This window comes from Schistocerca serialis, chromosome 1, assembly GCF_023864345.2.
Source record: "Schistocerca serialis cubense isolate TAMUIC-IGC-003099 chromosome 1, iqSchSeri2.2, whole genome shotgun sequence".
Classification (NCBI taxonomy): domain Eukaryota; kingdom Metazoa; phylum Arthropoda; class Insecta; order Orthoptera; family Acrididae; genus Schistocerca; species Schistocerca serialis.
In genome coordinates, this window is record NC_064638.1 from 353,360,110 (window position 1) to 353,384,272 (window position 24,163).

Genomic DNA, 24,163 nt, shown 5'->3' on the forward strand with positions numbered 1-24,163 from the left:
AGCAAAGAACTCCGATGGGAAACGAACCACCACGGTCAGCAGTTGGGTGATGGGATGATGGAGGATAGTAGTAGGCACTGGGGCGCGGGAATCGTAATTGTGCCCAAGAAGTCTGTGGATTGCTCTAGGAAGTGCCGCTTTTGTTGTGATTACTGCCACTTAAATAGTAAAACTGCGACAGACGCCTAACCAATTCCAAACATCATGGAGATGATAGATAATCTAGAGCAATTGCTTCTCAACAATGGACTCAAAGAGTGGATACCATCAGTTAGTAGTTGCTCTGGAGGGTACACCGGAAACGGTTTTTGTGCACTGTGGGGCATTAGCAATATAGAAGGATGCGTTTTGTGTTGAAAAGTGAGCCGGTAACATTCCAATGGTTTTTGGACAGGATGCTCAGACGTTTGAAGCCACAGCAGTGTCTAGTGTATCTTGAAGACATAATCGTCTTTTCAAGGAATATGCAAGAACATAGACAATGTGGGAGGGAAATATTCAAGGGGCTACGAGCAGCCAGTTTACATTCAACTCGGAAAAATGTCGCTTTGCGCTGGAAGAAACCAACTATTTCGAACATATCATTAGTAGGACGGTGTGAGAATGGATCTGAGGTTACTCAAGCAGTACAAGATTTTGCAGTACCACGAACAACCAAGGAATTTCAATATTTTATCAGTCTCACAAATTATTATAGGAAATCCGTGAGGGGATTTGCAGACATAACATGACCCCTTACGCAACTGTTAAAGAAGGGTGTCCGCTGTGTTTGGTCAGAATAATATCAGGGAGCATTTTTCAAACTGAAGAAAGTATTGACGTCGAGTCCAGTGTTAGTGTTCCCAGATATTTAAGAGGTGCTCACACTGTCATGTAATGCATTCTCAATCATGCTCTTGGGTGTATTTTTAAGCCAGGAAGCGGTTGATCAGGAACATCCTGTTACTTTTGTACCGAGGCATTTGAACAGAGTGTAAAAGAATTACTCCACAATGGAGAGAGAGAGGTGTTTAGCTTGCTATATGATGTATTTTTAATGTTACCTAGATGGTAGGACATTCAAAGTAGTGATGACCATGCCGATTTGAAGCAGTTACTAGGTTTTGCAGGGCCCACCTAGTAGATTTACGAGATGGGCACTGAAATTCACTGAATTTGAGTACAAATTAATCCACAAGCCTGGGAAGAAATGGCGGTGTTAGCACTTGGTCAGAACTTAGAGCAATGGTAGGTTGCACAGAATAATGAAGAGGAATGTAAACAATACAGTAAGCAGCAGTTCAGCACGCATGATGGTTCATTGTGCAGAGAGACAAAATTAGCTCCACCAATGTTGAAAGAGGTGTTCTGCGAAATGCATGATCACATCTTGTTAGGGCATGGGTGTTGCAGAGCAACGAATTGTAGAGTGGTAGAGAAGTACTGATGGTGGGGTAACAGGCGTTACTACAAAAATTACCAGAGGCAATGTCACCATTTAATTTTATTGGGTCGATGTATTAGGACCATTCAACTGGACGCCAGCTTGTAACGTCTTGTGCTGACCATAAAAGATCATTTTTCGTTACGTATATCAGGCGCCAGTGCCATATCAGTCACAGTCAGACAAGCACTCGTGAACAGGCGGGTAATTAATTTTGGGGTGGCTCAGGGACGATAATTATGGATCAGAGAACGTGCTTCATGTCAGACATAATGTAAAGGTTCTGTCGGTCACTAAGAGTAAAAAAAAAAAAAAATTAAGAACAAATCCACTTCATCCTCAGGCTAATGGAAGAACAGGACTGGCACATCAGCAGTTTGAGAAAATGTTGAGTTATTACAAGAATTAAGAAAAGGCAAACCTACGTTTCTAGCATTTGTAGACTTAGAGAAAGCTTTTGACAATGTTAACTGGAATACTCTCTTTCAAATTCTGAAGGTGGCAGGGGTAAAATACAGGGAGCGAAAGCCTATTTACAATTTGTACAGAAACCAGATGGCAGTTATAAGAGTCGAGGGGCATGAAAGGGAAGCAGTGGTTAGAAAAGGAGTGAGACAGGGTTGTAGCCTCTCCCCGATGTTATTCAATCTGTATATTGAGCAAGCAGTAAAGGAAACAAAAGAAAAATTCGGAGTAGGTATTAAAATTCATGGAGAAGAAGTAAAAACTTTGAGGTTCGCCGATGACATTGTAATTCTGTCAGAGACAGCAAAGAACTTGGAAGAGCAGTTGAACGGAATGGACAGTGTCTTGAAAGGAGGATATAAGATGAACATCAACAAAAGCAAAACGATAATAATGGAATGTAGTAAAATTAAATCGGGTGATGCTGAGGGAATTCGATTAGGGAATGAGACACTTAAAGTAGTGAAGGAGTTTTGCTATTTAGGGAGTAAAATAACTGATGATGGTCGAAGTAGAGAGGATATAAAATGTAGACTGGCAATGGCAAGGAAATCGTTTCTGAAGAAGAGAAATTTGTTAACGTCGAGTATAGATTTAAGTGTCAGGAAGTCGTTTCTGAAAATATTTGTATGGAGTGTAGCCATGTATGGAAGTGAAACATGGACGATAACCAGTTTGGACAAGAAGAGAATAGAAGCTTTCGAAATGTGGTGCTACAGAAGAATGCTGAAGATAAGGTGGGTAGATCACGTAACTAATGAGGGGGTATTGAATAGGATTGGGGAGAAGAGAAGTTTGTGGCACAACTTGACTAGAAGAAGGGATCGGTTGGTAGGACATGTTTTGAGGCATCAAGGGATCACAAATTTAGCGTTGGAGGGCAGCGTGGAGGGTAAAAATCGTAGAGGAAGACCAAGAGATGAATACACTAAGCAGATTCAGAAGGATGTAGGTTGCAGTAGGTACTGGGAGATGAAGAAGCTTGCACAGGATAGAGTAGCATGGAGAGCTGCATCAAACCAGTCTCAGGACTGAAGACCATAACAACAACATTACAAGAATGCACACATTCAGCTTGGGACACATATTTAAGGTTTCCAGTGAGTGCATATAACTGCGAGGAACGCACTGGAAGAAGATGCCATCACTATGCAACATGATTGCACAAAAGGGAGGCATAAACGGCGAGTCAGTCTGAAAATTGACGAGAAAAGTTACGGAGGTGTGGAGAAGGGTCCAGCGAGTAAATGCAAAGGAGTTGGAAAAACAAGAAGATGCAGTGAAGCGAGTGGGTACATCGCCACAGTACAGAGTGGGACAGTAGGTGATGTTATCCAGTCCTTACACTCCGAAGAGAAAAATGAAGAAGTTCGTAACAGTAACAGGGCACATACCAACTGATCGATACTACATCACCAGCAAAAGTCAAGCAACAATTGCCTGCAATGTCAACAGTTCCGCATGTTCATTCAAGGGCGCGCCAGAAGCGTTTCCACAGGAAGTGGGAATGAAAATAAGGAAGCAGCCAGGAAAGAAGAAACCAAGGGATAGACATAGAGATGAGGGGGTCCAGACTCCTCAAGCTCGATATGCAATAGCGACTAGGAAGTAATCGTATGTTTTATGTTTTGTGATTCTTTTTTTCCTTTTGTGTATAGTATGGGTGGTTGACGTTGTTTTAACTAAGATACTACAATAGTTAGGATTTATCTATTGTATGAAGAGACGTGCTGTCGTGGACTGCGGGCTTCTCGCGAGAGGGAAGGTGACAAGGTCCCTGAGCTCAGGTCGCCGAACAGTAGAGAACCAGAGAGAAGAATGCTAGTGTTGGCAGTGCTGCACTTCTTCGCTGGTGGTGAAGTGGCTGCACTGCAGAGTCATCGCCTGGACGGAGGAGCTGTGCTTTCCAGGAAACAAGATGTAACATTATCCAGCCATAGGTGGTCGCTGAGCTTAATGTTTAATGTTTGGGGACTACAGAATGACTTATGGAGGCTAGGAAAGGTGTTCGCTGGGGTGTAACAGCGATAGTAATGGGGTGCTTATGGAAGTCTTCAAGGTACGCAGGAAGTTACTGAGAGCATAAGCGCGTTTGCAAGAGCAGATGCTGGAGGTCATCTGAGCAGTGTCAGCAGTTAGCACACCACGCGAGGACAGAAGGGTAAAAAGGGGTTCGATAGGCCCAGGAGGTAGGATACGGAAAACCTTACTTGGGGCGGCAGAAGCAAGTGACGTGAGCAGATTGAATAAAACTGCAACGGCCCTGAAGGAGATGGCTCGGACAAATGAAGCAACAGAAGAGTTGCGTTCTATGCAGATCATGAATCTGGAGGATATGGTGCTACACAACGCACACATTGTCTGGCAACTTACCGAGGAGGTTATGCATTATTCCTAGGCCTCAGCTAGTACTTAGAATCAAGATTTGGAAGCCGTTCAAGCACGAATCCCGGTACTGGTTGTGAAAGTAACACGGACGAGATGTTTGAAGTCTTTAGAAGATCGCATTTGGGATGCAAGATGGAGCTGATAAAATTACAGGAGTCCATGCACCAGGCGCTTCACGGGCAGTTGAATCCAGTCTTGCTGCCCCCTGAGCAATACTTCAAAGGATTGAGGAAGGTTCAGGAAGAGTTACCGCCGGAATTGCAGCAAGTAGTGGAGCCAGGTAGTCAGAACTTGTCGTTGTACTTTCAAAATGGTTCAAATGGCTCTGAGCACTATGGGACTTAACATCTTAGGTCATCAGTCCCTTAGAACTTAGAACTACTTAAACCTAGCTAACCTAAGGACATCACACACATCCATGCCCGAGGCAGGATTCGAACCTGCGACCGTAGCAGTCCCGCGGTTCCGGACTACAGCGCCAAGAACCGCACGGCCACCGCGGCCGGCCTGTACTTTCACAGTACAGCAGTGGAGAAAACGACGGATAAAGCACGACTGTATGTGTCAGAGCGTCAGATACTGGCAGCGAGCAAGCATGCACTATTTAAATGTTACACGGTGCATATCTGTTCAATGAAGTTAGCGGCAATAGGGAAATTTGCGCAAACGAAAGAAGCTGGTAGCAGCAGATGGGGATCGACCTGTGTTGATGACCGAGGGTGAGCTTCAGCAGTGCTTGAGCGGGATGGACACCACAGGCACGGCATGCGAGGTCGCCACAGGCGGAAGTGCATGTGGCTTGCAAGTATTCAGAGGTAGAGCAGAAAGACTAGATCGAACCAAAACTGTATTTTCAGAGGTCAAGTTTACACTGGATATACTCAGTATGCGACATCATGGTAGTGGTGGCCAGTTGCTATGGAGAAGGGAAGATCATGGCTGCAAAATGTTTAAACTTACAGAGCAATGTACTGTTGATCAATGGGACCAAGTGTGATATAATGGGACCTACGTCCAATCCGTCAGCCATTATGACAGGCCACAGCTGTAACGCCCAGACGAACCTGTAGAGATGTTGTCCAAGCAGAACCTTTCCTTCCTTAATTACCTGGGAACACAGCCTGGACCGTTCGTTAAGTCAGATGATAGCTGCACAGGAGGGGCAAGCCACTGCAGAACAATTGCTGCAGCATGTAAGTCAATATTGAGATGGCAGACGTCAAGTAACCGTGACAGAAGTCGCACTCCCTAGCGCCATAGTGACTCTGACTTTTCCTGACTTAGCGTTTATGTACTTGAGACGACGAGGCGTTCAGAGGGTTGATCCAAGGACAATTCGAGTTCCCGTGGACTGTATTCTGTGAGCAAAGGATAGAGAGTAGTTTGTCAAATTCAGGATGAGTGCGATAGTTGTCTATTAAGTAAGAGTAACCAGTCTAGTAATAAGCGTATTCGTCTGTAGAGTAAAGGGCGAAGTTACCTTAGCGGAAGACTGGTCAAAATAACACCTGATGGATCAGACCTTCTCCGCAGGGGACGGCAGTGTTGTACCACTACCCAGTCTTTGGACAGAAAATTAGAATTCCGTAGGAAAAATAAGGAGAAGTTTCATGGAAGCTGCCATAGAGTGTTGTGTTAACAGACTTGGGTTGGCAGCCGCCAGTGAGCGACATTTGGGTCAATAGACACGCTAGTGGATTGGGAAGCAAGGATAGCCGAGCACGGGCAGTAACTGTATAGCAAACAACGCTATGTCACAATACCGGGACGAGTCTCTTATTAAAGCGACACGACTAGGTGCCGGGTTTTAGTGAAACAGATGGGCACTGTAAGTCTGGGTCTTATAGCAAGGATCACTTTTCGTCGTTATAATACAGCAGCGCCGCCGCGACGCCAGAGCTATGATGGACAGCGAGATGATGGGACACCACCAACAGCGACCATGGGTTTCGAGGCCAGGCTGCGCCTGCCGCGCGCACTAAGTCCTTCACAGGACTTGATGTCACGGCCACACTGACCTCTCACCGTGCCAGCCACCACCAATGCTGAGTTCCTAGTGGGATTTGGTGCGACAGTACCAGTCGCCGTTAGAATGATGTGAGTTCCTAAGGGACCAAACTGCTTAGGTCATCGGTCCCTAGACTTACACACAGCTTAAACTAAACTAACTTATGCTAACAACACACACACCCATGCCCGAGGGAGGACTCGAACCTCCGGCGGGAGGTGCCACGCAATCCTTGACAGAACGCCTTAAACCGCGCGGCCACTCCGCGCGACGACCCGCCGTTAGACTCCTATGCGAGTGGAATACTGTCGTAGCACAACACAATATAGTGCTGCTGCTGTCAATGAATATGATCTCCAGAGGCCGCCAGCCTCAGTAATGCAGGGTACTCGCTCAGCAGTTATAGGCAGAAGCCACCACACGTTCATCAGCACTAGTAAGGGGAATGGGAAGATGTGTGGAGGCCTCCTTGCATCACATTTTGAAGCCAGTTATAGTCATTTGTGACTATCAACAGCACTCCACCTGGGTCCACCGATCTATCGCCACCGCTCACTCATCCTCCTGCGTATAGAGCACGCTATAGAAGTTAGTGATCTTGCACACTGGGAGCGAAGTCGATGTTCTAACTGAACCAAAAGATGTTCCATTGGATTTAGGTCAGGGCTCTGGTCAGGCTAGCCCATTTTATAAATATTATTGTCCACAGACTGTGACAGAATGCATTGTCACGTTCATACAATCATTGTGTCCGAGCTTTTCTCTACAATACGCACTACACAATGCGCTAGAATGTGTTCAATTTCCTTTCACACTTGCCGCTCTCTGAAGTCCACTAAGTGAATCACACCGCAGTCTCGAAAACAGCCCTGTGCTGTAACACCACCTTCTGTGTACTTCACTGTTGGCGCTCTACAGGATGTCAGGTAAAGTTCTCCAAGAATTCACCAAACCCAAACTTCCAATGTTGCCACAGGGTACAGTGTGTCTCACCACGTCAAATCAGTCGTTTTCAGTCATCCACTGTCCAGTGCCACCGCTCTTTACGGAAACGTGTAGCACACAAGGAACTGCTCCAGCATTGTATTCCATTATTTCTACTCTCTACACACAGTCACTGAATAAACTGGATTCGTGGTACCACTCACGAATGATTCCTTCCACTGATTTCAGTCGATTAATTTACAGCCGCCCTCCGCAGTGATCGACGGTCCTTGTCCGAAGTTCCATGAGGCCTACCTGGTCTTGGCTTAGTTTTGGTTGTTCATTCGCATTTACACTTCACAGTCACAAGACCAACAGTCGATATGGGCTGCTTTAGAAGGGTTGAAATGTCGCTGATGGATTTGTTGCTCAGGCGACATTCAGTGAGTAGTCCACGTTAGAATTTACTGAGCTCTCCTGGCCATCCCATTCTGCCGTCCCTCCTTCTCTACTGACAATACTCAACATCTCCTTTTATACTGGCGGGTAGGTCTCTCGTGGTACTTAGGAGTCACTTCTGCATTACGTAGGGGTGCCCAGATATTTTTGATCAAATGGTGTAATAGTGTATATTATCCTGAAAGTATAACCGACCTTAATTATAACGATATTAAAATGACAAACGAGAGACCTCACGCCGGACATCAGAATGTAGTACCGTGAAGAAATTGATACGCAAATCATAGAAATTAATACAAAAATTTATTACACAATCAAATCACGTAATCAGTTATGTTCATATTAATATGACTGATTGATACTAATACAAAACTTCGGCTTGATTTGAAGGACGCAGACAAGACTCAGTAACTAGGGAGGTACAGAAGTGCAACCCTCCCACAAGTTGCTGCAGTTGCTTCACCAGAATATTTAGTATGTTCGTGCGTTTCTCATTTGTTGCCCGCTTTTCCGTCCTCTCTCCTAAACTCTGTCGATCAAATACGGGAAACGTGTAAATCTTTCCTGAAGATCCCTTTCCGGTGGTACAGGCTTCTCAGAGTAGGCGTTAGTTGACCGTTTCCTTTCACTGGAGTAAATGTTGTTCATACTTAGCTGTGTAACAATAAGGTAGAGATGCACCTCTTGTCACTATATAGTAAAAGACTTTCCTCGGGCCTAGCAGCGAACGAACAACGCTTACTTTTCGGTCAGCCACAATTTTTCTTTTCTTTTTTGTGAATGCGGAGGGCAGCGTGGAGGGTAAAAATCGTAGAGGGAGACCAAGAGATGAATACACTAAAGAGATTAAGAAGGATGTAGGTTGCATTAAGTACTGGGAGATGAAGAAGCTTGCACAGGATAGAGTAGCATGGAGAGCTGCATCAAACCAGTCTCAGGACTGAAGACCACAACAACAACGCCTAAGGCAGTTATTGCAAGGGTCGACATTTCTGAAAGAGAAAGTAATAACTTATTTCAATAAACACAGACGATATTGCATTTAAGCCTTTTATTTTTATTTTATTCTATTTTTTTATTTTAAATGCTGTTACGGCCGTGTTAATTGAAATAGGCTATAATGTCAATAGATCGCTACTTTCCCTGGAACAATGTCCCAATAAATTTAAAAACGTTGTAGTTTTCTCCCGCTTGTTCAACGAGGTGACAATAAAGAAAATTTGTGTCATATTTTAAGACACTAGAAATAATTTCTAGGTTTTCATTTCGTGTCTTTAGGGAAACCTTTGTTTCAGACTCCTGTCTGATTGTCATCAAATAAAAACAGCTTGGAAACAAAAACATTTTAAAATCCACTAGAATGCATCATAATTTTACTGGCTTCATGTCGATAAATAATTTCCATAATTTTCGGTATAAAATCAGTGAAACTATTGAACATTTTACGGAACCGAATAAACCAATCACATCTCTAATGCCTCTGAATGAAGTACTCGGCTTCGATCCTTCGTTGAGCACATCGTGAGTGCCCAACATACTACGTGGCAGACTAAGAACACGAAATGTGCGTGGTCGCATGGTTGCGCCTCATTGCTCGTAGCTGTAGCGGAAGCCACAAACCGCACCAACCTGACTCTCCAGTGGACGGTGATGACTGGTTTCTCACTCCCTCCAGGGCATTATTTGCATTTTTGGATGACCGAACTTAATGGCCAATCATTTCACCAGGTAGCAATCTTTCTTAATATCATACTGGTTCCGCAACAGCTTTTTTTCGCTTTCACAGCTCCTTAAATATAACGGCGTAGTCTGCGATGTCCGAAACTGGTATTAATGTTGCGTCCTACGCCATTAACTACAACTTGGGCGGAAGAAGACTCGCGTAGAGACTACATTATATCCAGAGCAAAAGACTCACTCCGGCTTTTAACTTCTGTGAAAGAATTGCCTTGCCCGCCGTCTCAGAGTTTATCTTTATCAAAGTAGATGATAAAAAGTATACTCCAGGATGACCAGTAGAGCTAATTTTTTTTTTTTTTCCATTTTGTGCCCAATATGCGTGATTGGTCTCACGTACTGCTAGCGATGGCCTAAGACGTTTTCTCTGCATAGACTCCAGTTCATGTGTGAGCGACTGTTGCTCACGGGATGCTATTTATACCTAACGTCATTTAATTACTGGTTCTCACGCCATCGTTCTGAGAGACGATCGTCATTTCGCCTTAGTATCCTGCTCTGTCAAAGTTTCTTTAGAATAATTCCGAAAATAAATAGCGTATTGTCGTCTGGAAATATACGACTTCTGTAATTGTTTGTATGATCATTTATTGCGTCACGGTCATTTAAATGTATATAAAGTATTCACATTGCCAGTTTCGGCAAGTCGTTGCCATTTACACAGCAGATGCCCCTTAGAAGTGTTGTAAAGCTTACACAGCATGATCCAATGGTAACTTTCAATCTTCCTCATGTTTGTACAGGGTGTTTCAAAAATGACCGGTATATTTGAAACGGCAACAAAAACTAAACGAGCAGCGATAGAAATACACCGTTTGTTGCAATATGCTTGGGACAACAGTACATTTTCAGGCAGACAAACTTTCGAAATTACAGTAGTTACAATTTTCAACAACAGATGGCGCTGCGGTCTGGGAAACTCTATAGTACGATATTTTCCACATATCTACCATGCGTAGCAATAATATGGCGTAGTCTCTGAATGAAATTACCCGAAACCTTTGACAACGTGTCTGGCGGAATGGCTTCACATGCAGATGAGATGTACTGCTTCAGCTGTTCAATTGTTTCTGGATTCTGGCGGTACACCTGGTCTTTCAAGTGTCCCCACAGAAAGAAGTCACAGGGGTTCATGTCTGGCGAATAGGGAGGCCAATCCACGCCGCCTCCTGTATGTTTCGGATAGCCCAAAGCAATCACACGATCATCGAAATATTCATTCAGGAAATTAAAGACGTCGGCCGTGCGATGTGGCCGGGCACCATCTTGCATAAACCACGAGGTGTTCGCAGTGTCGTCTAAGGCAGTTTTTACCGCCACAAATTCACGAAGAATGTCCAGATAGCGTGATGCAGTAATCGTTTCGGATCTGAAAAATGGGCCAATGATTCCTTTGGAAGAAATGGCGGCCCAGACCAGTACTTTTTGAGGATGCAGGGACGATGAGACTGCAACATGGGGCTTTTCGGTTCCCCATATGCGCCAGTTCTGTTTATTGACGAAGCCGTCCAGGTAAAAATAAGCTTCGTCAGTAAACCAAATGCTGCCCACATGCATATCGCCGTCATCAATCCTGTGCACTATATCGTTAGCGAATGTCTCTCGTGCAGCAATGGCAGCGGCGCTGAGGGGTTGCCGCGTTTGAATTTTGTATGGATAGAGGTGTAAACTCTGGCGCATGAGCCGATACGTGGACGTTGGCGTCATGTGGACTGCAGCTGCAACACGGCGAACGGAAACCCGAGGCCGCTGTTGGATCACCTGCTGCACTAGCTGCGCGTTGCCCTCTATGGTTGCCGTACGCGGTCGCCCTACCTTTCCAGCACGTTCATCCGTCACGTTCCCAGTCCGTTGAAATTTTTCAAACAGATCCTTTATTGTATCGCTTTTCGGTCCTTTGGTTACATTAAACCTCCGTTGAAAACTTCGTCTTGTTGCAACAACACTGTGTTCTAGGCGGTGGAATTCCAACATCAGAAAAATACTCTGTTCTAAGGAATAAACCATGTTGTCTACAGCACACTTGCACGTTGTGAACAGCACACGCTTACAGCAGAAAGACGACGTACAGAATGGCGCACCCACAGACTGCGTTGTCTTCTATATCTTTCACATCACTTGCAGCGCCATCTGTTGTTGAAAATTGTAACTACTGTAATTTCGAAAGTTTGTCCGCCTGAAAATGTACTGTTGTCCCAAGCATATTGCAACAAACGGTGTATTTCTATCGCTGCTCGTTTAGTTTTTATTGCTGTTTCAAATATACCGGTCATTTTTGAAACACCCTGTACAATATATACGCACTACCACGGTCGATATCATGGATCGATACTGAAGTGAAGATAGAATTGATGTGATAACGACATGATTATTAGAAAAATGCACCAAACAACAGCTTATAATTACTAATCTTTATTCACTAATAATTACAGCTATTATTATTATTATAAACCACGGTGATGCTAGAGCATGATATGTGATGATATGTCGTCAGTTAGTGCGTCCGTCTTCAACTGAGGTGTGTGTCTCACAGACTTTAGCTGAAGACAAATAATACCTTACTACATAAAAATGTATTGAACACGAAATTTTGGAGGGTTAGACGTCTTGTCGACGTTCAGATTCTTCCAGAATAATGAGCCAAACCATAAAGTACTTATAGTGAACCAATGGCTGCTTGTAATTGAGAATTTCTGGGAATGAAGCATCAAGTTTACTGTTACCAGTCACTGTTTATTTATCTCCACGGTGCGTTTCAAAGGTTTACAACTCCATCATCAGGTGGATTTACGTTTGTTAGTATGACATGTGTCTGTGTGTTGTGTTACGATCTTTTGGAGGAACACAAAAAAAAAAATCGTAACACAACACACAGACACATGTCATACTAACTAATGTAAATCCACCTGATAATGGAGGTTTAAACCTTTGAAACTCGTTGTGGAGATACATACACACATTAATCATCGTGCCATAGATCATGAGTATGACATTTCGTAATGATGTGGAGCGTGTCACTTTAACCTAATTTTTCTTTACAAAATTTTTTTTTTCGCACTTACTACTTTATATCTAAGAATTCATCTATTGAGCAGTGACTATCTCGACGACAATAAGCTGAGTGCGGCTTCTCAATCCTTGCCAATGTTTAAACTTCCGTCTTTGTTCATTCTGGTTCTCAATAGCGGTATTTCATATACTACTTACACTTTCCCAGAAACTTGGCGCTTACACGACTATACTACTATCCCATTTCTCGATTATGCTTGTGACAGGGGTCGTTATCAACTTTCTTGGCTTCTTTATCTGGGTGTATCACTGCTGTTACTTGTTTATGTCTTAGATTGTTTTGCTAATTTACCCCACGCACGATGAGGCATATTGGTAAGTAATGTGGTTTTACGTAACTGAGGTCATCTTTAATCTTATGAAATAGCTCTCTTACCTTCTTTAGCGAGCCTGAAATACATTAATGACACGTTCCCATCGCGATTTTTTCTCGGAATAGGTCAGTTAATTGACTAATGTTCTTTCTCTTTCTTCTACAGCGTTGGTCTCTTTGACAGGCGTTGTTGATTTTCTCTTTAATTCCTATGCCATTTGTTTTCATGAATACACACTCCTCTCAAAAAAATTTAAGGGGTGCAAATTTTTCAGTGCTCTTCCCACTATCTGAAAACGTGAAAGCTTTATGAACTGGTAACTGTGAGACCAGAGAAAACAGAGAATGGTTCGTGTAGCTTCGTTGTATGTACGTTTTCTATACATCCCATGTGTCTGAGATTCGTCTGCTCTTCTCGTGACTTTCACAGTGAAGCAACTGCAGAGAACTAACAGGTAATAAACTACCAGATACATAATAACCACCAACTCCATGCTAAATCTAACCAAAGTAATTAAATAGTTGAAAATTGCAGGTGCACTTCATATGTATATCTTACTGTGCTAGAGCGTGTATCAGTTCACACACACACACACACACACACACACACACACACACACACACACACACACACATAAGCGCCCTCGCGCGAGCACACGTACACAAACCAAGTTTGTCACAGACAGACAATAGACAGTTTGCAACAACATTCAATAGGTGGAAATAATATTCAAGCAGAACATGAGGAAAACATGTGTTTGTATATACATCCATATGAATATTCCGCAAGCCACCTTGCGGTCTGTGGCGAAGGATACTTTGTGTACCGGTCTCTCTTGCCCCTTTCCTGCCGCACTCGCGAATGGTTCGCGAAAAGAATGATTGCCTGTAAGCTGCCGCGTGGGAACGAATCTTTTTAATTTTATTTTCACGATGTTTTCGCGAGATATATGTACGAAGAAGCAATATATTTGTTGACTCTTCTAGGATCGTACGCTCTACGAACTTTAACAATAAACCACACCATGATGCAGAACTCCTGGAGTGGTTGATCTTACCCGTGAGGCTTTCGTACTTAGACTAAATGAACCAGCAACGAAACGCGCTGCACTTCTTTGGGCCTTCTGTATTTCCGTTATCGATCCTGTACGGATCACACACTTAAAGCAATATTGAAGTACTGGTCAAACGAGAGTCTTGTAAGCCATCTCCATTGGCGATGAAGTAAATTTCTTGAGAATTCTTCCAATAAATCTCAGTCTGGCAATTGGCTTTCCTGCGATCAGTTTTATGTGGCCGTTCCACTTTAAATAGCTCCATACGCATATGCCTAGATATTCTATGGACTTCGGTATTCTCAGTGCTGTACTAGTGAAATTCTAAAAGACTGGAAGGAAAAGAATATCTTTAAAACCAGCACAGCAAGCACACATATAGAGCAGCATCTATAAATCTTGTAAGTACAAATGTGGACTATCCTTTCATAAAATGAGAAAATGAAAGAAACGTTTCTGACCTGAAAGTAGTGAATCTGGTGTATAAAACAAAATTTTATACTCATAAATATGTATATACACAAATCAAAAAAAATTTTGCATCACCTCGGTTCCGAGACTTCCGGAACCTGTGCGGAAAATTGGAGTAGCGATCAACATAACCTCCATTTCCGCTCTTTTTATTGTTCATGAAAACCACACATTGCATGTTGTACCACCACACAGCGAGATCTTCAGAGGTGGTGGTCCAGACTGCTCTACACACTGGTATCTCTAATACCCAGTAGCACGTCCTCTTGCATTGATGCATGCCTGCACACGTCTTGGCATACTATCCACAAGTTCATCAAGGCCCTCAAAGTGGTTGGTGGATCACGTCGACCATAAACAACCCTTTTCAATCTATCCCAGTCATGTTCGATTGGGTTCATGTCTGGAGAACATGCTGGCCACTCTAGTCGAGCGATGTAATTATCCTGAAGGTAGTCATTAACAACACTTTGACGAGATTTGTCGTCCATGAAGACGAATGCCTCGCCAATACGCTGGCGATACGGTTGCACTATCGATCGGAGGAAGGCATTCACGTATCGTACAGCCGTTCATTTTTGGAACACAACCTACGACCAGCTTAGAGACAGAAGTAAAGACACCTTCTGCAGGACCTGACCATCATTTTGCAGGACAATGCTCAAGCACGTACAGTGCAAGCCGTTACTGATTTGTTTGACTGATGGGGCTGCTAAGTGCTGTACCACCTACTGCACTCCACTGACTTAAGCCCTCGTGAGTTCAACTCGATTTCTAAACTGAAGGAAACACTTCACGGCATTCGCTTCAGAACTGCTACAAATTCGTTGGACAATAGACCACGCCGCTCGAACTGTCAACACAACTGGCAGTGCTGAGATTGTCCTACGTCTTCCACATCACTGCCATCGGGCTATACACAATGCTAGTAACTACTTTGAAGGTCAGTAAAACTTTGAAACACGTATATATTTTGTACGAGCTGTAAATAAATAGTTGCCATCATTAAAGTTCCAACCCTCGTATTTAATTAATCGCTTATCCTTTATTTTATATTTCTGTGCACTTTCTTAATTCACAAATCTAACCAATGCATAGCATCTCTGACTGCAGGATCACAATTAAAGGTTATAATATGCAATGAATTAGCTGTGGGGCATGAAAGCAAAGTTCGCAGCTCGACTCTACGACTGTATCGAGCTATTCTTTTCAAACAGGCCGCCGGCTGCTGTGACCGAGCGGTTCTAGGCGCTTCAGTCTGGAACCCGTGACGGCTACGGTCGCAAGTTCGAATCCTGCCTCGGGCATGGATGTGTGTGATGTCGTTCGGTTAGTTAGGTTTAAGTAGTTCTAACTTCTAGGGGAGGGGACTGATGACCTCAGATGTTAAGTCCCATAGTGCTCAGAGCCATTTGAACCATTTTTTTTTTAACTGAACCATGTATAGCCCCAGTATCTATCGTACGAATAACTACAGGTAAGGACCCAACTGGACTGCTGTTTGGAAGAGTGACTACATTCAGCAGTAACCGTTGGGTTCCATCGCAATATCTTGAGCATTTCAGATTGAAAGTGTTCTGTTGATGGGCACTAGCTATCTGTCTTGCTATCCCAGCACCACTTCCATTTCTTAGGCACTCTCAAAAAATGGCTCAAATGGCTCTGAGCACTATGAGACTTAACTTCTGAGGTCATCAGTCCCCTAGAACTTAGAACTACTTAAACCTAACTAACCTAAGGACATCACACACATCCATGCCCGAGGCAGGATTCGAACCTGCGACCGTAGCGGTCGCGCGGTTCCAGACTGTAGCGCCTAGAACCGCTCGGCCACATCGGCCGGCTAGGCACTCATGTTTCTCATGAAACATTCCATGTCTACTGCCCCCAATATAATTTAGTCATGAATGAGAAACCTGACGTATTTGACAAAGGCAAATACCACAAGCACTCGGCTTTCTTTTCATTAGCATCTTACACCATTTATATCTCTCCTTAAAATGGCATTGTTAACAGGAGGGCATCAATCACGAGGAGTAGGATCGGACTTTAAGTATCTTAGTAATTTAGAGATACGTTACTAAATTTGAACCTCAGTTTTTTGAGTTATTTATGCAAACGTTGAAATCGGTTGCTACAATAACAGAATTACAGAGTAGAAGATTATACCTCCTTCAAAGGTCAGTTGTATTTATTTTCTAATATGCGAGAAACCAGTAAACCTTTACTCGTTATAATTATAAATATGCATCGTCCATTGGCACAAGAAAGAAGACATTGATTTACTTATGGGCCCAAAATTATGGACAGCATCACGAGCCGCAGGAAAGAAGGGAGGGAAAAAAATACTTTCGCCACAATACACATACCCAATCAAAGCAAAATTATCATTGTAAATACAAAAAACTACAACCGGTCACTGGTTTTAGTTTCATATATTTACGTTCAATTAACAGTCACGGGTTCTAAAATATCCGTAAGGGATCAGTTTGAAACTATCCTTCTTAGCCACAGCTAGAGGTCACATATCCATAGCAAACACACCACAGAAAAAATTCCATTGGCGGCCATGAGTCTTCAAATAGGCTACATGTCATGTCTGTTTAATCGCATTTCAGACAAATGAAGGCAAGTTATATAGACATAAGGGAATTCGTCGAGAGTGGAATGCTACGTGTTATTTGTCGACTGGACAGGTACAGGTGAATAGAAATACCTACGCCTCTCACCAAGGACAGTTCACCTGCGTAAGGAAATTACGATGTAAAAATTCACAATAGAAGTTCGTCCACTTTCTTTTAATTTAGCACAGGCGGAGGCGAAACATTTAGTGACTCATTCTTAGAACGAAACCGAGTCTTACCGACTCACTGAACTCATGGTCGTGCGTGCTGTATATAAGAAGAAAATTTATCTTTCATGAAGACACAACATTCAACAAAATATTGAGGGGGGGGGGGGTGAAAGCATTGCTAAATACAAGCTGAAAGCACACACAACTTAAATTTACTGGGAAGACAGAGCACTTACATCTCACTCAACACCACCTGGGAAGTCGTTGATCAAGAATCAAATTTTTAGCGTGGCACAATTCGAACCAAATTAGACAGAAGCGACATTCTAAACGACTACAGTAAGAATAAATAGTTTCACCCGCATAGTGTATGAATAGATCGACCTAATGGGAGAGACATAGACAATATGCGACCTCCAAACACAAAAGCAGCTACTTCTCCGTATCAGATGATTCTCACTAGAAAATAGCAGTGAAATCAACTCTATATGAACCAGTAAAAATCATAACAAATTTTGTCAAACACAGTCACATTGTTCTCCCAGTTATTGTGGAGGTAGTTTGGATCAGAATATAGCGTCCTCGCGGACATCGCATTTTCCTCATTTGCGAAATATTGAGAAAGACAAAATAAAATACCCTCACATTATACACCAGAAACAATAACGTTAAACATCATGATTGCTCAAAGTGAGACCTCCTGATACTTACATGCGGAAACTATACCGTATTTAAATGATGACTAACTGAAACCCTCAGCTGCCGACAGGTGTTGATATACCTCGATGTGGACAGCTGAAAATGTGTGCCCCGACCGGGACTCGAACCCGGGATCTCCTGCTTACATGGCAGACGCTCTATCCATCTGAGCCACCGAGGACACAGATGAAGAGCTTGACTACAGGGACTTATCCCTTGCACGCTTCCCGTGAGACTCACATTCTCAACTGTCCACAATTCTACATATGTAATGTACCTAATAGGCGTTTGCCCATTCATATCAACAACACCTGTCGGCAGCTGAGGGTTTCAGTTAGTCATCATTTATTCCAGAGAAAAGCTGCACGGTCATCAACAGTATTCTGTTCTTTCGAGAACAGTTACTGTCTTCATATATATATACCGGTATTTTTTGCAAAAACACAGTAGTTCATACCCCCACTGCAGCCAGACTGGGGCGCTCGGGAGGCAAACGTGGTGAGGGTAGCCAACCTAACGGTCTTAATGCGGAAACTCCTTAGCGTCTCTTACGCGCATAGACAAACCTTTCAAATTTCTTCCATCACCATCTCAATCAATTCAAGTGGGAAAGATTACAGTATTATAATACAGGTTACAGTTAGCCACGAAAATTTCAAACTAAACTCAATCACACTATCATATAACGTTGCGTTCGCACACAGGTGAAGTAGAGGTTCAAACATTTAATCATTTCAAATAGCCAGAAAATGCGTGTCACCTTCAAATTCTTTTTTTTTTTCTTAGTTATCAGGCTTGTAACTGGTTACATGCGGCCCACCATGAATCCTTCTCCTGTGCCAATCTTTTCATCTCAAAGCAGCACTTGCGCCCTACGTCCTCAATTATTTTATGGATGTATTCCAATCTCTGTCTTCCTCTACAGCTTTTGCCCTCAACAGCTCCCTCTAGTACCATGGAAGTCATTCCCCGATGTCTTAGCAGTTGTCCTATCATCCTGTCCCTTCTCCTTGTCAGTGTTTTCCATATATTCCTTTCATCTCCAATTCTGCGCAGAACCTCCTCGTTCCTTACCTTATCAGTCCACCTAATTTTCAACATTCGTCTGTAGCACCACATCTCAAATGCTTCGATTCTCTTCTGTTCCGGTTTTCCGACAGTCCATGTTTCACTACCATACAGTGCTGTGCTCCAAACGTACATTCTCAGAAATTTCTTACTCAAATTAAGGCCTATGTTTGATACTAGTTGACTTCTCTTGGCCGAGAATGTCCTTTTTGCCAGTGCTAGTCTGCTTTTGTGGTCCTCCTTGCCCCATCCGTCATGAATTATCTTGCTACCTGGGTAATGATGATGATGAGCGTTTGGCGTCATTGGCCGGGAGGCCCCTCGCGGGGCAGGTCCGGCCGCCATATCGCAGGTCTTATTACATTCGGCGCCACATTGGGCGACCTGCACGCCGGATGGGGATGAAATGATGATGAACACAACACAACACCCAGTCCCTGAGCGGAGAAAATCTCCGACCCAGCCGGGAATCGAACCCGGGCCCAGAGGACGGCAATCCGTCACGCTGACCACTCAGCTACTGGGGCGGACACCTGGGTAATAGAATTCCTTAACTTCATCTAATTCGTAACCACCAACCGTGATGTTAAGTTTATCGCTATTCTAATTTCTCCTATTTCTCATTACTTCCGTCTTTCTTCGACTTACACTAAATCCATATTCTGTACTCAGACCATTCATTCCATTCAGGATATCATGTAATTCTTCTTTACTTCCACTCAGGATGGCAATGTCATCAGCGAATCGTATCATTGACATCCTTTCACACTGAATTTCAATTCCACTCCTGAAACTTTGTTCTATTTCCATCATTGCTTCTTCTATATACATATTGAACAGTAGAGGCCAAAGACTATATCCCCGTCTTACACGCTTTCTAATCCGAGCACTTCGTTCTTGATCGTCCACTCCTATCATTCCATCTCGGCTCTTGTACATATTATATATTACACGTCTCTCCCTGTAGCTTACCCCCATTTTCTCAGAATTTCGAACATCTTTCACCATTTTACATTGTCGAAAGCTTTTTCCAGGTTGACAAATCCTATGAACGGGTCTTGATTTTCCTTTAGTCTTGCTTCCATTTTCAACCGCATGTCGTAATTGCCCCTCTGGTGCTTTTACCTTTCGTAAAGCCAAACTAATAGTCATATAACCCACCCTCAATTTTCTTTTTCATTTTGCTGCGTATTATTCTTGTCAGCAACTTGGATACATGAGTTGTAGCTGATTGTGCAATAATTCTCGCGCTTGTCAGCTCTTGCAGTCTTGGGAATTGTGTGGATGATATTTTTCCAAAAGTCAGATGGTATGTCGCCAGACTCACACATTCTACACACAAATGTGAGCGGTAGTTTTATTGCCACTTCCCCGAATAATTTTAGAAATTTTGATGGAATGTTTATTTATTTTATTTATTTATTTATTGTTCCGTGGGACCACATTTAGGAGAAGTCTCCATGGTCATGGAACGAGTCAATACATTAAATTATAACACGATTGTAGAAACAGATAAAATGAAATATAAGAAACATATTCAGGCGACAAGTCGTTAGTTTAAATAAAGAAAATCAAGAATGTAACACTGGAATTTGCTTAATTTTTTATCTCTTCCAGGAGCTCCTCGACAGAATAGAAGGAGTGAGCCATGAGGAAACTCTTCAGTTTAGACTTAAAAGTGCTTGGGCTACTGCTAAGATTTTTTAGTTCTTGTGGTAGCTTATTGAAAATGGATGCAGCAGAATACTGCACTCCTTTCTGCACAAGAGTCAAGGAAGTGCATTCAACATGCAGATTTGATTTCTGCCTAGTATTAACTGAGTGAAAGCTGCTAACTCTTGGGAATAAGCTAATATTGCTAACAACAAACGACATTAAAGAAAATACATACTGTGAGGGCAATGTCAAAATTCCCAGACTATTGAATAGGGGTCGACAAGAGGTTTTCGAACTTACACCATACATAGCTCGAACAGCCCGTTTTTGAGCCAAAAATACCCTTTTTGAATCAGAAGAATTACCCCAAAAAATAATACCATATGACATAAGCGTATGAAAATATGCGAAGTATGCTACTTTTCGTGTTGAAATGTCACTTATTTCAGATACTGTTCTAATGGTAAATAAAGCGGCATTTAGTTTCTGAACAAGATCCTGAACATGGGCTTTCCACAACAGCTTACTATCTATCCGTACGCCTAGGAACTTGAACTGTTCCGTTTCGCTTATAACATGCCCATCCTGTCTGATTAAAATGTCAGTTCTTGTTGAATTGTGGGTTAGAAACTGTAAAAACTGAGTCTTACTGTGATTTAGCATCAAATTATTTTCTACAAGCCACGAACTTATATCATGAACTACATTATTTGATAATGTTTCAATATTACACACAAGATCCTTCACTACCAAGGTGGTGTCATCAGCAAACAGAAATATTTTTGAATCACCTGTAATACTAGAAGGCATATCATTTACATAAATAAGGAACAGCAGTGGCCCCAGCACCGACCCTTGGGGAACGCCCCATTTAACAGTGCCCCATTGGGACTGAACATCATTACCACTCTCAATATTGCGGAGGATTACCTTCTGCTTTCTGTCCTTAAAGTAGGAGGCGAACCAATTATAAGCTACTCCCCTTACTCCATAATGTTCCAACTTCTGCAGTAATATTTTGTGGTCAACACAGTCAAAAGCCTTCGTTAAATCAAAGAAAACACCTAACGTTCGCAACCTTTTATTTAATCCGTCCAAAACCTCACAGAGAAAAGAGACTATAGCATTTTCAGTTGTTAAGCCATTTCTAAAACCAAACTGTACATTTGACAGCAAATTATGTGAATTTAAATGCTGCAGTAACCTTGTATATACAACCCTCTCGATAACTTTAGCAAACACCGATGGCATAGAAATAGGTCTATAATTGTCAACATTATCCCTGTCTCCCTTTTTATAAATTGGCTTCACTAACGAGTACTTTAATCGGTCAGGAAACCGACCACTCCTAAAGGAAAAGTTACAGATATGGCTAAGTACTGAGCTAACATACGTGGAACAATACTTCAGTATTCTGCTAGATACCCCGTCATATCCATGAGAGTTCTTGGTCTTTAGTGATTTAATTGTTAACTCAATCTCCCTCTTGTCAGTATCATGGAGGAGCATTTCAGGTAACAGTCTCGGAACACTTTTTTCTAAGAGCGCTATATGATTCCCTGTTGGGACTAGGTTTCTATTTAGTTCACCTGCTATATTCAGAAAGTGATCATTAAGTACTGTACATATATGCGACTTATCAGTAACACGGACATCCCCACTACGCACTGATTCTATATTCTCGACCTGTCTCTGCAGACCAGCCACTTCCTTTACGACTGACCATATGGTTTTAATTTTATCCTGAGACTTAGCTATTCTATCTGCATACCACATACTTTTTGCCTTCCTAATAACTTTTTTAAGCACCTTACAATACTGTTTGTAATGGGCTGCTGCATTTAGATTTTGACTGTTTCTAACGTTTTGATATAATTGCCACTTTGTTCTACAAGATATTCTTATCCCTTTAGTCAGCCACCCAGGCTGCCTGTTTGTGCTAGTACCCTGTTTTGAACGTTCTAACGGAAAGCAACTTTCAAAGAGCACGAGAAAAGTCTTGAGGAAAGCATTATATTTATCGTCTACTGTAACAGCACTATAAACATCTTGCCACTCTTGTTCCTTGATAAGGTTTACAAAAGTCTGTACAGCAACTGGATCAGCTTTCCTAAAAAGTTGGTAACTATATTTAACATGTGTTGCAGCACAAAAATCTTTTAGACTTAAAATTTGTGCATCATGATCTGAAAGGCCATTCACCTTTTTGCTAACAGAATGCCCTTCTAATAATGACGAATGAACAAAAATATTGTCTATGGTTGTTCTACTGTTCCCTTGCACTCTCGTTGGAAAGAATACGGTTTGCATAAGATTATATGAATTAAGGAGGTCTACCAGCATCCTTTTCCTTGCACAATCACTTACACAATTAATATTGAAGTCACCACATATAACTAACTTTTTGTATTTCCTATAAAGTGAACCAAGAACCTCCTCTAGCTTTAGCAAAAAAGTTTTGAAATCGGAGTCTGGGGATCTATAAATAACAACAGTAAGAAGTTTAGCTCCACTAAATTTAACCACACCTGCACAACATTCAAACACCTTTTCAGTGCAGTTATCTATCCCTTTTGTCTTATTAGATGTTCTCCAAAGTTCTCTCAAATTCTGATTATAATATTAGATCTCCTATCTCTTCCAAATCGAGTCCTGTTCCCTCTTCTATGACATCAGAGAAATCTTCCTCCCCGTAGAGCCCTTCAGTGTACACTTTCCACATATTCACACTTTCCTCTGTATTTAACAGTGAAATTCCCGTTTCACTCTGAGTGTTACCACCCTTCCTTTTAATTTCACGGAAGGTTGGTTTGACTTTCCCATCTACTGAGGCAGTGCTTCCGATAATCATTTCTTTTTCGATTGCTTCGCATTTTTCATGCAGCCATTTGGTCTTAGCTTCCCCGTACTTCCTACTTATTTCATTCCTCAGCGACTTGTATTTCTGAATTCCTGAATTTCCCTGAACATTTTTGTACTTTCTTCTTTCATCGATCAGCTGAAATATTTCTTCTGTTACCCATAGCTTCTTCGCAGGTACCTTCTTTGTACCTGTGTTTCTCTTTCCAGCTTCTTTGATTGCCCTTTCTAGAGATGTCCATTCCTCTTCAACTGTACTACCTACTCAGCTATTCCTTATAGCCGTGTCTGTGGCCTTAGAGAACTTCAAGCGTTTCTCGTCATTCCTTAGTACTTCCGTATCCCACTCTTTTGATGTTGATCCTTCCTGACTAATCTCTTAAACTTCAGCTTCTCTTCATGACTACTACATTGTGATCTGAAGCTATACCTGCTCCTGAGTACGCCTTACAATCCGGTGTCTGATTTTGGAATCTCTGTCTGACCATGATGTAATCCAACTGAAACCTTCCCGTATCACCCATATTTTTCCAAGTATACCTCATTTTCTTGTGATTCTTGAACAGGGTATTCTCTATTACTAGCTGAAATTTATTACGGGGCTTAGTTAGTCGTCTCTCAGTCCTTGTCCCAAGCCATATTGTCCTGTAACCTTTTCTTCTACTCCTTCCCCTACAACCGCATTCCAGTCCCCCATGACTATTAGATTTTCATCTCCCTTTACATAGTGTATTACCCTTTCAATACCCTCATACACTTTCTCTATGTCTTCATT

The 24,163-nt window shown here is 42.4% G+C and overlaps 1 non-coding gene across 1 annotated transcript; it reads right to left on the reverse strand.

The window, feature by feature from the left end:
* Positions 1-17,912: 17,912 nt before the first annotated feature.
* Trnat-ugu (transfer RNA threonine (anticodon UGU)) lies at positions 17,913-17,986 on the reverse strand. Its single transcript has one exon. It is a non-coding gene; the product is annotated as a tRNA-Thr (tRNA).
* Positions 17,987-24,163: the final 6,177 nt, after the last annotated feature.